This window comes from Bombina bombina, chromosome 5 (assembly GCF_027579735.1).
Source record: "Bombina bombina isolate aBomBom1 chromosome 5, aBomBom1.pri, whole genome shotgun sequence".
NCBI classification, from domain to species: Eukaryota; Metazoa; Chordata; class Amphibia; order Anura; family Bombinatoridae; genus Bombina; species Bombina bombina.
In genome coordinates, this window is record NC_069503.1 from 752,719,065 (window position 1) to 752,737,035 (window position 17,971).

Genomic DNA, 17,971 nt, shown 5'->3' on the forward strand with positions numbered 1-17,971 from the left:
TATATATACAGAGATCTGTTATGTTGATGTTATTTTGATACTATCTTGTTATATTATTTGTCAGTCTTCTCAAATTAATCAACATGATACGTGATTCACATATTTTTTCTTTATTGCTTTACTGGTAAACACTGTAAATTATTATACTATATATTACCAGCACAGCTATAACCATTTACATATATATGTATCAGGTAACTATACAGTTATTTATTTACATTGATATCTATGTCTCAGTGGTTTATAAGGGTAATCGTATTATAAGAAAAATATGTATTGGCTCAGTTTATAGTAATGTATACCCTCACTTGAAATTATATGCTTCTTTAAGTCATTTTCATTACACATCATCTCTGCAAATACTGTTATATATATTCAGTGGTAGGAATATTCTGAATGTATTTCTTCAGATTGTTTGCCAACAAAATCAATTGTAACTTGAAATGAACTGTCATTTAATGTTCAATTTGACAACTAGCACCAGGTGTTATAATTTTTACTAATGGTATAACTATCAGGATACTTCCCGCCTCCGCTATTTGTGAGTACGGGGTTTCCAGAAATGCGTCCTGTGTGAGGGGATGTGTGCCAAAAGTTTTTGCTTTTACCTTTTTTGTTGTATTTATGCCCTCGTTGGTTTACTTTTAACTTTTTGGAATAAAGGATGACCTGTCAGTAGCCGTTCTAGCATTGGATTTTCTTTGTATGCTGTTTTCTATTCTGAACTGCTATTGGGCTACCAGGCATCAGCTGGGGATGAGACCGGGCGCATAGCGTCTTATATCCCGGAAGAGGGATTGGAGAGCGAGACGTACTCTATCAGCAGAGTTCTGGGTGCAGAGGTGGAGTAAAACACTGGATAGTGTGATCCTATTATAGTTTTCCGGCTAACCCTTTGATTATCAGAAGACCACCTGGAAATTGTGAGTGAGTGTCCTCTATTACATTATCAGCTGCTGTGTTTTTCTGTAATAAGGAGTGGCGCGACAACGCCGAAAAACTTGTGTTTAAAGTATGCTTGTTATTAAGGTACACTATTAGTGTTGAGACTAGTTGTGGTTTAATGAAATTACAGATATAGCCACACTCTATTTGGACAAACTACTGTCCTAAATAAATACAACATTTCTTCTCTTTAAATTACGTCTACTTTAAGTATATTTCTTTATATACAAACATTTTTGTAAAACAGGCATCACTTCCAGTTTTTAAACTCCCTTGTTCTTGTCCGTCTATGACCTTATTTTTTTACATCTGCAGAGCTTTTTACCCTTGAAAAAGCTACATATAACTGTCCATGGCTAAAAACTGGCTCTGGCAAATAGATGCCAACTCTTTCTAAAGTTTGTCCCTGAGCTTTGTTAATGGTCATAGCGAATGCTAATTTAACTGGGAATGGTCTTTTTCTTAATACAAAAGGAAGTTCAGTATTGCTTGGGGCTAAATCTATTTGGGGAATGAAAACATTTTGCCCTTCAGCTGTACCTGTTAATACTTGTGCAATAATTACATTTTTACGCAATACTTTCACAACTAATCTGGTGCCATTACAAAGACCTCTTTTGGAGTTAAGATTACGCAAAAGCATAATAATACTACCTATTTTAAGATTGAGTTTATGGAGCCAATTAATTTAAATACGCAACTGGGTAATTATCCCTATAATAAACCTAACACTTCTTTACCTATATTTCCGCCATCCCCAAAAAATCAAAAAAGTAAAAATAAAATTAATAACCCCTTCACCGTCAACCACCCACATCGCAATAAACCTAATTACCCTATTAACACATAAACTGCAAAATCCCCACATCACAAAAAACCTAATTACCCTATTAACCCCTAAACCGCAAAAACCCTACATCGCAATAAACATTATTAACCCCTAAACCGCAAAACCCCCACATCGCAATAAACCTAATTAACTTATTAACCCCTTAAACTGCCAAAACCCACAACGCAAATAACTATTTAAATAACTAAGCACCCTAACCTAACACCCCCTTAAATTAACCCAAATTACCTAAACTAATAAATTCTAAAGTTACAAAAAAAAGCTAAGTTTACAAAAATAAAAAAGACTAACATTACAGAAAATAAATAATCAAATTACAAAATTTAAAAAAATTAAACCTAATCCCTATGCAAATAAAAAGCCCACCAAAATAAAAACACCCCTTAATCTAAGAATAAACTACCAGTAGCCCTTAAAAGGGCTTTTTGCTGGGCATTGCCCCAAGATAATCAGCTCTTTTATATCCAAAATACACCAAGTCCCCTCTAACAGTAAAATCCCCCCACCCACCAAACCCCCCAAAATAAAAACCTAACACTAAAAAAACCTAAACTACCCATTGCCCTGAAAAGGGCATTTGGATGGGCATTGCCCTTAAAAGGGCATTTAGCTCTTTTACAATTGCCAAAAAAAACCTAAGTTAAAAATTTAAAAAAAAAAAGTTAAAAAAAAAATAACACTAAAGCCCCAAATAGATACTCACAGGTCCTGAAGTCCGGCGGAGAAGATCTTTTTCCAGACGGGTCCATCATCTTCATCCACAGCGAAGGCGGCATGGAGCGGAGATGCAGAGCGGTGTATGGTCCTTGGCGCCAATGGTCCTTGGCAGCTGTGCGGCGTGGAGGTTCCTCTTCATGCGATCGTCCGCCGCACACTGAAGATTAAATGCAAGGTACCCCATATTTATTGTGGTACCTTGCATTCCTATTGGCTAACATTTTCACATCAGCCAATAGGATGAGAGCAATTGAAATCTTATTGGTTGGTGAACAGCCAATAGGTTTTCACTTGCTCTCATCCTATTGGCTGTACACCAGCCAATAGGACTTTGTGTATTTTTAATGTAAAAGAGCTGTTTATCTTGGGGCAATGCCCAGCAAAAAGCTCTTTTAAGGGCTACTGGTAGTTTATTCTTAGAGTAGGGGGTGTTTTTATTTTGGGGGTGCTTTTTATTTTCATAGGGATTAGGTTTAATTTTGTAAACTTTGGTAATTTTTTTTTATTTTCTGTAATGTTAGCCTTTTTTTATTTTTGTAATCTTAGCTTTTTTTATTTTTTGTAACTTTAGTTATTTTTAGTTTAGTTAATTTGTTTTAATTTAGGAGGTGTTAGGTAAGGGGGCTTAGTAATTTAATTAGTTATTTGCGTTGTGGGTTTTGGCGGTTTAAGGGGTTAATAGGTTAATTAGGTTTATTGAGATGTGGGGTTTTGCGGTTTAGGGGTTAATAGGGTAAATAGGTTTATTGCGATGTGGGGGGTTTCCGGTTTCCGGTTTAATAGGTTGATTATGTTTATTGCGATGTAGGGGTTTTGCAGTTTAGGGGTTAATAGAATCATTAAGTTTATTGCAATGTGGGGTTTTTGCGGTTTAGGGGTTAATAGGTTTATTGCAATGAGGGGGTTTAGGGGTTAATAGGTTAAATGCGATGTAGGGGTTTTGCGGTTTAGGGGATAATTAGGTTTATTGTGATGTGGGGGTTTTGCGGTTTAGGGGTTAATAGGGTAATTAGGTTTATTGCGATGTTAGTGGTTGACGGTTAAGGGATTAAGGTGTTAACTACTTTATTATTTGGGATTTGCGGTGTATGTGTTTATACTTCGTGTGGGAGGTTGTTTTTTTTTGTTATGCTTCGTGCGGGCGGTTATTTATTTTTTAATACTTGATGCGGGCGGTTAGTTTTTGCTTTTGTAATGCTCCGTTTGCCTTCGCTGCATCTCGATGGATTCTGAAAATGGCAGGGTGGTGAAAGTGGATTCTTTCACCACCCTGCCATTTTCGGAATCCACCTGGATGCAGCTTTGAATTATTATGTCCTTGCGTGGCCAACATTCCATTGAGGATGCGTGCGCAACTGGCGACGGACATTACAAACGCAATTATAGTATAGCTATATATAGGAATATCTGTTTATAAATATTTAGAACATATTCTGCTATGTGCAGAACATTGGAATGTGAAATATTTACAGTAAATACACAGTATAACACTATTAAAAATTAAAGTGAAGGTAAATTTTTTAACAATGAGTGCCCGGTTTTTAAAAATACTTTTAAAAACAGGGGCACTTTCATTGATGAAAGTTTACATTGCACCAAATTTGTAGGAATACTTACCTTTTACTTCTCCAAAACTGGATCGCCGATCCCAGCCTCAGTTCCTCTGTACAGACGTCAGAAATGACAAAACCGTCTTTCTCCAATCATGGCTTTACCCCCAGAGTATCCATCTTGTGATGCCCGGCTGTGATTGGAGGAAGCCAGTTTCGTCATTGCTGTGTTTGTACAGCAGGAAGAAGGCGGGGGATCGGCGATCCGGTTTTGGAGAAGTAAAAGGTAAGTATTTCTACAAATTTGGTGCAATGTAAACTTTCATCAATGAAAGTGCCCCTGTTTTTAAAAGTATTTTTAAAAACCGGGCACTCATTGCTGAAAATTGACATTCACTTTAATATTGCATATTGTTTTTCATGTTTTCATCTACTTAATTGCAAAGGACTCTAATACACATATAAATACATATGTACACATATACATCTACATACTCATCTTTAGAGATGTATATGCATGTATGTCAATGTTAAAGTAACACCTATCATATCATATCTTTGAGCCCTTATAACTTTTTGTGCAATATTTTTTAATATTTTTTATTAGACAACGTTATTATGAGTGTAACTGTACTTTGTAATGCATTTTTGATGTGTTTTGTACAACTTATAAATTTCGCAAAAGTTAACCACAGCTCTGAGATTGCGGTAATGATTCTAGCGTAAATCACGATTGCACTCACGTTCAACTTGTAATATGAGCTCAATTTAACCTGCGTGCAAACAATCACGTCACTTGTAATCTAGCTCTTTGCCTACAGATATCAAAGGTGCCACCTTTTAATACCTTTATAAAATGAAGTAATGCATCAGAGACAAAAACACATTATTTCTGTTTGTGATATAGGCTCTTTCCCCCCCAGAATTTAAGCATTAAAAACATATTGAAAAGACATTTAGTTTTGGGATGTACTAAAAGGAATGACAAGGGTGAATAACAAAATGGAATGCCCATAGACTTTAATTGGATGTAAAATTAAAAGTGTTAAAGCAACAAAACTATGAGACATATTATCTAGATATTTACTAGATATGTTCCTCAGGTACAGTAGCATATTCTGAAAGTGAGATTACGTCAGATTATAGCTGCTTTCTATGGAATGACAAGGGTGAATGACGTAATGGAATGCCCATAGACTATAATGGTATTACATTTAAAAGTTCTATAGCAACAAAACTATGAGACATATCAAATAGATATTTACCAGATATGTTCCCCAGGTACAGTAGCATAATCTGAAAGTGAGATTACGTCAGATTATAGCTGCTTTCTATGGAATGACAAGGGTGAATGACGTAATGGAATGCCCATAGACTATAATGGTATTATATTTAACAGTGCTATAGCAACAAAACTGAGACATATCAAATAGATATTTACCAGATATGTTCCCCAGGTACAGTAGCATAATCTGAAAGTGAGATTACGTCAGATTATAGCTGCTTTCTATGGAATGACAAGGGTGAATGACGTAATGGAATGCCCATAGACTATAATGGCATACTTGCCAACTGTCCCGTTTTTGCCGGGACAGTCCCGGAATTTGAGACCCAGTCCCGGCCATTTAAATGTCCCGGGCTGTCCCGGGAAGTACTAGAAGTAGAGGCTGCACTGAGTTAAGATAGCTGCGCTGCTAGCGTGTTCATGTGTCACTCCTCCTCCCAATCTGACAATGAACATGCTAGTAGCTTTAGAGGTTGCACTGCCACTAGCTAGGTTAGCGCGATTATGTGTCACTGAGTCCTCCTCCCTATCTAACAACCTCTATCTTGCGATCCGGTCGCACGGTCAGGCAGTGACGTCAGCACGGACGTCACCATCACGTGACCCCGCGTTGCCGCTCAGGCCCTTCTCACACGCTGCAAGTGCGACAGGAGGACACACACCCTAAACTAACTCTGCAGAGCCGATCAGTGGACAAGCCAGAGGTGAGAGTCAGATGCGGGTGTTTCCATCCAGGAGGCAAGGTAGGACAATCATTGGTTGTTCTAATCTTTCAATATTACTGAACCGGCTCTGCTGCAAAATATGTGCTGCTCAGGTGACCGAAGGAATGAATCGCATCATTTATTTATTTTTTTTAAAGAAAAAAAAAAACTGTGACTTTCTTGACTTTTTTGCTGCTAGTGTGAGAAGCATTTCTAATTAACAAAATACTTATTGCTTCTATCTTATCAACCATAAACTATAGATGCATGTGACTTCCAAATAGCTTCAAAATAAATAGCTTTACTTTTAAAGGGACAGTAAAGCATGTGAGGCTTATCACATCATTTATGCTTCAAGCATTAAACACCATTTACTAAATTGTAATAATGTATTCACACTAAAGAAAAGCCTGAGGATAATGGGCTCACATGTTTGTTTGTTTTTTTAATTATTTGCAGTTTAACTGAAGATATAGGTGTAAAGTTTTAGTTTAATGGGCACTGCCATGACTGTTGTAACCTAGGTTTAAATGCTTTCTCTCCAGTTAGAGACACTCATGATGTGATAAGCCTCACATGCTTTACTGTCCCTTTAAAGGTAAAGCTATTTATTTTGAAGCTATTTGGAAGTCACATGCACCTATAGTTTATGGGATAGAAGCAAGAAGTATTTTGCTAATTATGTCTTGCTTGACAACTGCTAGTAACATTCTTAGAGACTTGTTACTTCCAGTTTTACAGCTAGAATGTTATCTAGTGATATATAGTGTAGAGTAGTATTCAAATTAAATATAATAAACGTGTGCCCTGTTTGCACTACTTGCTGTAGGACTCTGTTTAATGGCCACAGTGGGTTAAACACATAGGTAAAATTACAATGGGCAGAGCAAATAGACGGAGCTACATTATGCTAATTATGTGGGTTTGGCAAAGTGGGCGGGGCTTTAGGACAGGGAGTTTGGTAAAATTTTTCATGCAGGTAATTGATAGCTGCAAAGTGTCCCTGGAAAAAAATTTCAAATGTTGGCAACTATGTAATGGTATTATATTTAACAGTGCTATAGCAACAAAACTGAGACATATCAAATAGATATTTACCAGATATGTTCCCCAGGTACAGTAGCATAATCTGAAAGTGAGATTACGTCAGATTATAGCTGCTTTCTATGGAATGACAAGGGTGAATGACAAAATGGAATGCCCAAAGACTATAATAGGATTACATTTAGTGCTATAGAAGAACAAATATGAGACATATCAAGTAGATATTTACCACATATGTTCCCCACGTACAGTAGCATATTCTGAAAGTGAGATTAAATCAGATTATATTTGTTTTCTATGGAATGACAAGGGTGAATGACAAAATGGAATGCCCATAGACTATAATGGGATTTCATTTAGTGCTATAGCAACTAAAATATGAGACATATCAAGTAGATATTTACCAGATATGTTCCCCAGGTACAGTAGCATATGCTGAAAGTGAGATTACATCAGATTATAGCTGTTTGTTATGGAATGACAAGAGTGAATGACAAAATGGAATGCCCCTAGACTTTAATGGGATGTAAAATTAAAAAAAGTGTTGAAGCAACAAAATTATGAGACATATCAACTAGATATTTACCAGATATGTTCCCCAGGTACAGTAGCAGATTCTGAAAGTGAGATTACATCAGATTATAGTTGTTTTCTATGGAATTACAAGAGTGAATGACAAAATGGAATTTCCATAGACGATAATGGGATTACATTTAGTGCTATAGCAACACAAATATGAGACATATCAAGTAGATATTTACCAGATATGTTCCCCAGGTAAAGTATCATATTCTGAAATTGAGATTACGTAAGATTATATCTGCTTTCTATGGAATGACAAGGGTGAATGACAAAAATGGAATGCCCATAGACTATAATAGGATTACATTTAGTGCTATAGAAAGACAAATATGAGACATATCAAGAAGATATTTACCAGATATGTTCCCCAGGTAAAGTATCATATTCTGAAAGTGAGATTACGTCAGATTATAGTTGCTTTCTATGGAATGACAAGGGTGAATGACAAAATGGAATGCCCATAGACTTTAATGGGATGTAAAATTAAAAGTTTTGAAGCAACAAAACTATGAGACATATCAACTAGATATTTACCAGATATGTTCCCCAGGTACAGTAACATATTCTGAAAGTGAGATTACAGCTGCTTTCTATGGAATGACAGGGGTGAATGACAAAATGGAATGCCCATAGACTATAATGGGATTACATTTAAAAGTGCTATAGCAACAAAAGTATCAGACATATCAAATAGATATTTACCAGTTATGTTCCCCAGGTACAGTAGCATATTCTGAATTTGAGATTACATGAGATTATAGCTGCTTTCTATGGAATGACAAGGGTGAATGACATAATGGAATGCCAATAGACTATAATGGGGTTACATTTAAAAGTGCTATAGCAACAAACATATCAGACATATCAAATAGATATTTACCAGATATGTTCTCCAGGTACAGTAGCATATTCTGAAAGTGAGATTAAGTGAGATTATAGCTGCTTTATATGGAATGACAAGGGTGAATGACAAAATGGAATGCCCATAGACTATAATGGGATTATATTTAAAAGTGCTATAGCAACAAAAGTATCAGACATATCAAATAGATATTTACCAGATATGTTCCCCAGGTACAGTAGCATATTCTGAAAATTATATTACATGAGATTATAGCTGCTTTCTATGGAATGACAAGGGTGAATGACAAAATGGAATGCCCATAGACTATAATAGGATTACATTTAGTGCTATAGAAACACAAATATAAGACATATCAAGTAGATATTTACCTGATATGTTCCCCAGGTACAGTAGCATATTCTGAAAGTGAGATTACATCAGTTTATAGTTGCTTTCTATGGAATGACAAGAGTGAATGACAAAATGGAATACCCATAGACTATAATGGGATTACATTTAGTGCTATAGAAACACAAATATGAGACATATCAACTAGATATTTACCAGATATGTTCCCCAGGTACAGTAGCATTTTCTGAAAGTGAGATTATAGCTGCTTTCTATGGAATGACAAGGGTGAATGACAAAATGGAATGCCCATAGACTTTAATGGGATGTAAAATTAAAAGTGTTGAAGCAACAAATCTATGAGACATATAAACTAGATATTTACCATATATGTTCCCCAGGTACCGTAGCATATCCTGAAAGTGAGATTATAGCTGTTTTCTATGGAATTACAAGGGTGAAAGACAAAATGGAATGCCTTTAGACTATAATGGGATTAATTTAAAAGTCCTATAGCAACAAAAATATCAGACATATCAAATAGATATTTACCAGATATGTGTTCTCCAGGTACAGTAGCATATTTTGAAAGTGAGATTACGTAAGATTATAGCTGCTTTCTATGGAATGACAAGGGTGAATGACATAATCTAATGCCCATAGACTATAATAGGATTACATGTAGTGCTATAGCAACAAAAATATGAGACATATCAAGTAGATGCTTACCAGATATGTTCCCCAGGTACAGTAGCATATTCTGAAAGTGAGATTATGTCAGATTATAGCTGTTTTCTATGGAATGACAATAGTGAATGACAAAATGGAATGCCCATAGACTACATTGGGATTACATTTAAAAGTGCAATAGCAACAAAAATATCAGACATATCAAATAGATATTTACCAGATATGTTCACCAGGTACAGTAGCATATTCTAAAAGTGAGATTACATCAGTTTATAGCTGCTTTCTATGGAATGACAAGGGTGAATGACAAAATAGAATGCCCATCTTATTATATAAAAGGCCAAGTGTGTTTGTCCGAAGCTGTCATGCGCAGTAGAGACAGCACAAGGAAAAACACACCTGGCCTTACCTGACATGCTGTTTGCGGCAGTGGGGGGAAAGGGGGCGTGGCCGGACTGGGGCGTAGCCGTGGCCGGGCGCGGGAGAGAGGGGAGAGAAATAGTAAGAGAGGGGGAGAGACAAAAAGAGATAGGAAAGAGCAGAAGAGAGGGGAAAGAGCAGAAGAGATGGGGGAGAGAGAGCAAAGGAGAGGGGAAAGAGCAAAATAGACGGAAGAGAGAGAGCAAAAGAAGAGAGGGGGAGAGAGAGCGATAAAGAGGGGAAGAGAGAGAGCAAAAGAGAGGGATGGAGAGAGAGAGCAAAAGAGAGGGGGGAGAGAGCAAAAGAGAGGGGGAGAGAGAGCAAAAGAGAGGGGGAGAGAGAGCAAAAGAGAGGGGGAGAGAGAGCAATATAGAGGGGTAGAGAGAGAGCAAAAGAGAGGGGGGGAGAGAGAGAGCAAAAGAAAGGGAGGGAGAGAGAGAGCAAAAGAGAGGGGGGAGAGAGAGAGCAAAAGAGAGGGAGGAGAGAGAGAGCAAAAGAGAGGGAGGAGAGAGAGAGCAAAAGAGAAGGGGGAGAGAGAGAGCAAAAGAGAGGGGAGAGAGAGAGCACAAAGAGAGGGATAGAGAGAGAGAGAGCAAAAGAGAGGGATGGAGAGAAAGAGCAAAAAAAGGGGACAGAGACAGAGCAAAAGAGAGGGGGGAGAGAGCACAAAAGAGAGGGGGGAAGAGAGAGCACAAAAGAGAGGGGGAGAGAGAGCACAAAAGAGAGGGGGAAGAGAGAGCACAAAAGAGAGGGGGAAGAGAGAGCACAAAAGAGAGGGGGAGAGAGAGCCCGCAAAAGAGGGGGAGAGAGAGAGTGCAAAAGAGAGAGAGAACGCAAGAGAGAAGGGGAGAGAGAGAGCGAAAAAGAAAGGGGGAGAGAGAGAGCAAAAGTGGGGGGAGAGAGAGCGCAAAAGAGAGGGGGAGAAAGAGCAAAAGAGAGGGGGGAGAGAAAGCAAAAGAGAGGGGGGAGAGAGAGCAAAAGAGAGGGGGAGAGAGAGCAAAAGAGAGGGGGGAGAGAGAGCAAAAGAGAGGGGGGAGAGAAAGCAAAAAAGAGAGGGGGGAGAGAAAGCAAAAAAGAGAGGGGGGAGAGAAAGCAAAAGAGAGGGGGAGAGAAAGAGCAAAAGACAGGGGGAGAGCGCAACATAGAGGGGGAGAGAGAGCAAAAGAGAGGGGGGAGAGAGAGAGCAAAAGAGGGGGGAGAGAGAGAGCAAAACAGAGGTGGAGCGAGAGAGAGAGAGCGAGCAAGGGGTGGGGCCGCAGTACTGCAAAAAATGGCCCATGTAAACGGGCTTTAGGACTAGTAGACTATAATGGTATTACATTTTAAAGTTCTATAGCAACAAAAATATCAGACATATCAAATAGATATTTACCAGATATGTTCCCCAGGTACAGTAGCATATTCTGAAAGTGAGATTACGTCAAATTATAGCTGCTTTCTATGGAATGACAAGGGTGAATGACAAAATGGAATGCCCATAGACTATAATGGGATTACATTTAAAAGTGCTATAGCAACGAAAATACAAGATATATCAAATAGATATTTACCAGATATGTTCCCAAGGTACAGTAGCACATATTCTGAAAGTGAGATTATGTCAGATTATAGCTGCTTTCTAAGGAATGGCAAGGGTGAATGACAAAATAGAATGCCCATAGACTACAAGGGGATTGCATGGAACAGGTATATATAAACTGCGCTTTCCAGTTATCACATAAAGTATTTCACAACAGATATAGAACCAACATATTAAAATACCATAGAAAGTAAGTGGTATATACAATACAGAGAATATAGGGTAAAACTTCAAAGTGACCTGTATACTTATAACCAGATCAGAAAAGTGTATATAACCCCTGTTGGTGTGTAAGTTCCTGCATATAATGGAAGCAGAGGAAAATGTATTTTCCAATATATGTCCCTGGAAAGCGGTGTGGACAATTCCAAGCGGTGGCCTCAGAAAATGCTGTCAATGGATGCTGCTCTTATACTGAGAGGACTGTGATCCCCCTCCCAAATGGAACTTTTTAAAACAAAAACAGAGAGCGCAAACCACTCTAAGAGTAAAAGTATTTAATTCAAATTGTAAAGCGCAAATAAAAAATATACGTACAGGAATTAAAAACAACAAAGCATATAGTGCATATCACCACAGAAACTCTGTTGCAGGCCAGATGAGTGTTGATTTGTGCCCTTCCTACAGTCTAAGCACAACCGGAACGTTGTGAAGACTTAGAGGTGCGGGGCTACTCAAAGTTGTAATAGCCTGTGTCTGGAGATCATGTGACTATAATATAGCTCCTCAACGCGTTTCATCGGGATCCGACCCAACTTTGTCAAGAAGTGATATATCAACAAACCGCTTAGAACCTTTTGAATTCAGCGGGCTGTCAAAGGTCAGGTACGTTGCAGCGTCTGATTGGCTGACTATGTGTCACTTAATGATTGGCTACTGAACGCCAATAAAATCCTCCCAAGCAGCTGTCATAGCGATATATGATATAATACATAAAGTGCTAAGAAGGCATATACCTTGCTATTGGACAATACTTATATAGCTATACACATACAAGCATGTATTAAGTAACACTGTAAAAGGGGTACAATGTAAAAAATTCAGTAATATAAAAACTTTACAACGCAAATAAAACGCTTATGATTGAAAACATTAGAACATGTAAAATGCTATCCGGCAGACAAAATACAAAACTATCAATAGTTAATTATGTAGATAATTGTGTACTGTGATATGAGAAAGTGATCCAGGATACTAAATTTGAAATCCTATCTGCTATCAAAAATGGTTGACTATTATGCGATCTCATATAGATAGTTCTGAAGATTATCAGCTGCTACCGCTAAAACACTGTCCTTACTAAAAGAGGTTTCAGAATCCAGAAACGTCAGTGCAACACTGGATGAAAGATGCAAGGGTCTGTCAGGAGTCCAGAAACTCATTGACCTTTTATACACACACACACTAATTAGAAGCAAACAGATCACAGGTGAGGATGGTTACCTTTAATAGCCATTCAAACCCCTTTGTGTCAACTTGTGTGCATGTTATCAGGCCAAAATCACCAGGGTCTGTAAACTTTTGATCAGGGTCATTTGGGTAGTTTCTGTTGTCATTATGATTTAAAAAGAGTAAACACAGTTGATTGATAATAAATGGCTATGAGTGAAAGAAAAGTTTTTGTGTTATCATTCATATTCTCTGAAAAATGGCCAAGAAATCATAAATTCTGCCAGGGTATGTAAACTTATGAGCACAACTGTATATTATTAGATAAACCATTGACAATATCACCCTCCTTTTCAGTCAGATTTGTCCCGGAATTATCCTGTTTATATATACTTTAGCCAACCTTGGCGCTACTATTCCCTTTTTTGTTACTTTGAACCAAAGATCCAGTTATATAGTGTAGCGTGTATATATATATATATATATATATATATATATATATATATATAAATAAATCTAGGTGCAGTTTTCTACAACCTCATACATCTATTTTCGTTCTTTGGTTTAACACGCCATGTTGTATCACAGAGGAGTATCTCTCCCCTCTTTTAGTAAGGACAGTGTTTTAGCGGTAGCAGCTGATAATCTTCAGAACTATCTATGAGATCACATAATAGTCAACCATTTTTGATAGCAGATAGGATTTCAAATTTAGTATCCTGGATCACTTTCTCATATCACAGTACACTATTACTTACATCATTAACTATTGATAGTTTGTATTTTGTCTGCCGGATAGCCTTTTACGTATTCTAATGTTTTCAATCATAAGCATTTTATATTACTGAATTTTTTTTAAATTGTACCCCTTTTACAGTGTTACATAATACATGCTTGTATGTGTATAGCTATATAAGTATTGTCCAATATCTAGGTATATGCCTTCTTAGCACTTTATGTATTATATCACATATCGCTATGACAGCTGCTTGGGAGGATTTCATTGGCATTCAGTAGCCAATCATTAAGTGACACGTAGTCAGCCAGACGCTGCAACGTACCTGACCTTTGACAGCCCGCTGAATTCAAAAGATTCTAAGCGGTTTGTTGATACATCACTTCTTGACAAAGTTGGGTCGGATCCCGATGAAACGCGTTGACGAGCTATATCGTATTTACATGATCTCCAGACACAGGCTATTACTTTGAGTATCCCCGCACCTCCAAGTCTTCACGGCGTTCCGGTTGCGCTTAGACTGTAGGAAAGACCGAGTGACACAAGTCAACACTCATCTGGCCTGCAACAGAGTTTCTGTGGTGATATGCACTATATGCTTTGTTGTTTTTAATTCCTGTACGTATATTTTTTACTTGCACTTTACAATTTGTATTAAATACTTTTACTCTTAGAGTGGTTTGCGCTCTCTGTTTTTGTTTTACAAGTTCCATTTGGGAGGGGGATCATAGTCCTCTCAGTATAATAAGAGCAGCATCCATTGACAGCATTTTCTGAGGCCTCTGCTTGGAATTGTCCACACCGCTTTCCAGGGACATATATTGGAAAATACATTTTCCTCTGCTTCCATTATATGCAGGAACTTACATACCAACAGGGGTGATATACACTTTTCTGATCTGGTTATAAGTATACAGGTCACTTTGAAGTTTTACCCTATATTCTATGCATTGTATAGTGTACGTAAAACTATATACCACTTACTTTCTATAGTATTTTAATATGTTGGTTCTATATCTGTTGTGAAATACTTTATGTGATAACTGGAAAGCGCAGTTTATATATACCTGTTCCATGCAATCCCATTATAGTCTATGGGCATTCCATTTTGTCATTCACCCTTGCCATTGCATAGAAAGCAGCTATAATCTGACGTAATCTCACTTTCAGAATATGTGCTACTGTACCTTGGGAACATATTTGGTAAATATCTATTTGATATGTCTCGTATTTTCGTTGCTATAGCACTTTTTAATGTAATCCCAATATAGTCTATGGGCATTCCATTTTGTCATTCACCCTTGTCATTACATAGAAAGCAGCTATAATCTGACATAATCTCACTTTCAGAATATTCTACTGTACCTGGGGAACATATCTGGTAAATATCTATTTGATATGTCTGATATTTTTGTTGCTATAGAACTTTTAAATGTAATACCATTATAGTCTACTAGTCCTAAAGCCTGTTTACACGGGCCATTTTATGCAGTACAGCAGTCCATTGCTCTCTTTCTCCCCCTCTCTTTTGTGCTCTCCCCCTCTCTTTTGTTCTCTCTCCCCCTCTCTTTGCGCTCTCTCTTGCTCCACCTCTCTTTTGCTCTCTCTCTCCCCCCTCTCTTTTGTTCGCTCTTCCCCCTCTTTTGTGCTCTCTCTCCCCCTCTTTTGTGCTCTCTCTCTCTCCCCCCCTCTCTTTTGCGCTCTCTCCCCCCCTCTCTTTTGCTCTCTCTCCCCCCCTCTCTTTTGCTCCCTCTCCCCCCCTCTCTTTTGCTCTCTCTCCCCCTCTCTTTTACGCTCTCTCTCCCCCCCTCTCTTTTGCGTTCTCTCTCTTTTGTACTCTCTCTCTCCCCCCTTTTGTGTGCTCTCTCTACCCCTCTCTTTTGTGCTCTCTCTCTCCCCCTCTCTCTTGCGCGCTCTCTCTCTCCCCCTCTCTTTTGCTCTGTCTCTCTCCCCTTTTTTTTGCTCTCTCTCTCCATCCCTCTCTTTTGCTCTTTCTCTCCATCCCTCTCTTTTGCTCTCTCTCTCCCCCATCTCTTTGCTCTCTCTCTCCCCCATCTCTTTTGCTCTGTCTCTCTCCCCCATCTCTTTTGCTCTGTCTCTCTCCCATCTCTTTTGCTCTCTCTCTCTCTCCATCCATCTCTTTTGTTCTCTCTCTCCCCCTCTCTATTGATCTTTCTCCCCCCTCTCTTTTGATCTCTCCCCCTCTCTATTGCTCTCTCTCTCTCCCTCGCTTTTGCACTCTCCCCATCTCTTTTTCTCTCTCCTTTCCCTCTATTTTGCTCTTTCCCCCTCTTTTGCTCTCTCTCCCCCTCTCTTTTGCTCTTCCCCTCTCTTTTGCTCTCTCTCCATCCCACTTTTGCTCTCTTTCTTCCCCTCTCTATTGCTCTCTCTCCCAACTCTCTTTTGCTCTCTCTCCCCCTCTTTTGCTCTCTCTCCCCCTCTCTTTTGCTTTCTCTCTTTCCCCCTCTTATTTTCTCTCTCCCCCTCTCTTTTGCTCTCTCTCTCCCCCCTCTCTTTTGCGCTCTCTGCCCCCTCTCTTTGGCTCTCTCTCCCCCCTCTCTTTGGCTCCCTCTACCCCCTCTCTTTTGCTCTCTTTTCCTTCTCTTTTGCTCTTTCCCCTCTATTTTGCTCTTTCCCATCTATTTTGTACTCTCTCCCCCTCTCTGCTGCTATTCCCCTCTCTTTAGCTCTTTCCTATCTCTTTTTGTCTCTCCCCCTCTCTTTCTATTTCTCTCCCCTCTCTCTCGCGCCAAACATTCCCGGCCACGCCCATGCTCCCGCCTGACCACACCCACTTTTGCCCCACCATCGCAAACAGCATGTCCGGTAAGGCCAGGTGTGTTTGTCATCGAGCTGTCTCTACTGCGCATGACAGCTTCGGACAAACACACTTGGCCTTTTATATAACAGGATGGGCATTCTATTTTGTCATTCCCCCTTGTCATTCCATAGAAAGCAGCTATAATCTATATTCTACTGTACCTGGGGAACATATGTGGTAAATATCTATTTGATATGTATCATAATTTAGTTTCTATAGCACTTTTAAATGTAACCCCATTATAGTCTATGGGCATTCCAGTTTGTCATTCAACATTGTCATTCCATAGAAAACAGCTATAATCTCCCTTAATCTCACTATCAGACTATGCTACTGTACCTGTGGAACATATCTGGTAAATATCTAGTTAATATGTCTCATGTTTTGTTGCTTTAACGCTTTTCATTTTACCTCCCATTAAAGTCTATGGGCATTCCATTTTGTCATTCACCCTTGTCATTCCATAGAAAGCAACTATAATCTGATGTAATCTCACTTTCAGAATATGCTACTGTACCTGGGGAACATATCTGATAAATAGCTACTTGATATGTCTCATATTTGTGTTTCTATAGCACTAAATGTAATCCTATTATAGTCTATGGGCATTCCATGTTGTCATTCACCCTTGTCATTCCATAGAAAACAGCTATAATCTCACATAATCTCACTTTCAGAATATGCTACTGTACCTGGGGAACATATCTGGTAAATATCTACTTGATACGTCTCATAGTTTTTTTGCTTCAACACTTAATTTTACATCCCATTAAAGTCTATGGGCATTCCATTTTGTCATTCACCCTTGTCATTCAATAGAAAGCAACTATAATCTTATGTAATATCACTTTCACAATATGCTACTGTACCTGGGAAACATATCTGGTAAATAGCTACTTCATATGTCTCATATTTTTGTTGCTATAGAACTAAATGTAATCCCATTATAGTCTATGGGTATTCCATTTTGTCATTCACCCTTGTCATTCCATAAAAAGCAATTATAATCTGACGTAACCTCACTTTCAGAATATGCTACTGTACCTGGGGAACATATCTCGTAAATAGCTACTTGATATGTCTCATATTTGTGTTTCTATAGCACTAAATGTAATCCTATTATAGTCTATGGGCATTCCATGTTGTCATTCACCCTTGTCATTCCATAGAAAACAGCTATAATATCACTTAATCTCACTTTCAGAATATGCTACTGTACCTGGGGAACATATCTGGTAAATATCTAGTTGATATGTCTCATAGTTTTTTTGCTTCAACACTTTTAATTTTACATCCCATTAAAGTCTATGGGCATTCCATTTTGTCATTCACCCTTGTCATTCAGTGACGTGCAGTGAGGTCAGAGACTAGTGAGGCAGTGGCTATGATACTCCAGAGAAACACACACATATAGTATGTGACTGTGTGTGCATATGTGTGTTTGTTTACAGCAAATGCAAAGGTTGA

The 17,971-nt window shown here is 38.4% G+C and overlaps 1 protein-coding gene across 4 annotated transcripts in view; it reads right to left on the bottom strand.

The window, feature by feature from the left end:
• The window catches only part of LOC128660801 (probable 2-ketogluconate reductase), a 157,232-nt gene that overhangs the window by 133,033 nt on the left and 6,228 nt on the right, over window positions 1-17,971 (bottom strand). Inside the window, exons 2-3 of one of the 4 annotated variants that reach the window (XM_053714830.1) lie at window positions 8,911-8,941; window positions 7,682-7,712 (exon numbers count right to left, since the gene is read on the bottom strand). The exons of 2 other annotated variants lie outside the window; for them this stretch is intronic. The gene's annotated coding sequence lies outside the window, so the exon portion shown is untranslated. Of the gene's footprint in view, window positions 1-7,681; window positions 7,713-8,910; window positions 8,942-17,971 lie in introns of those variants that run through there. One more of the 4 variants, XM_053714827.1, reaches the window with a different exon arrangement.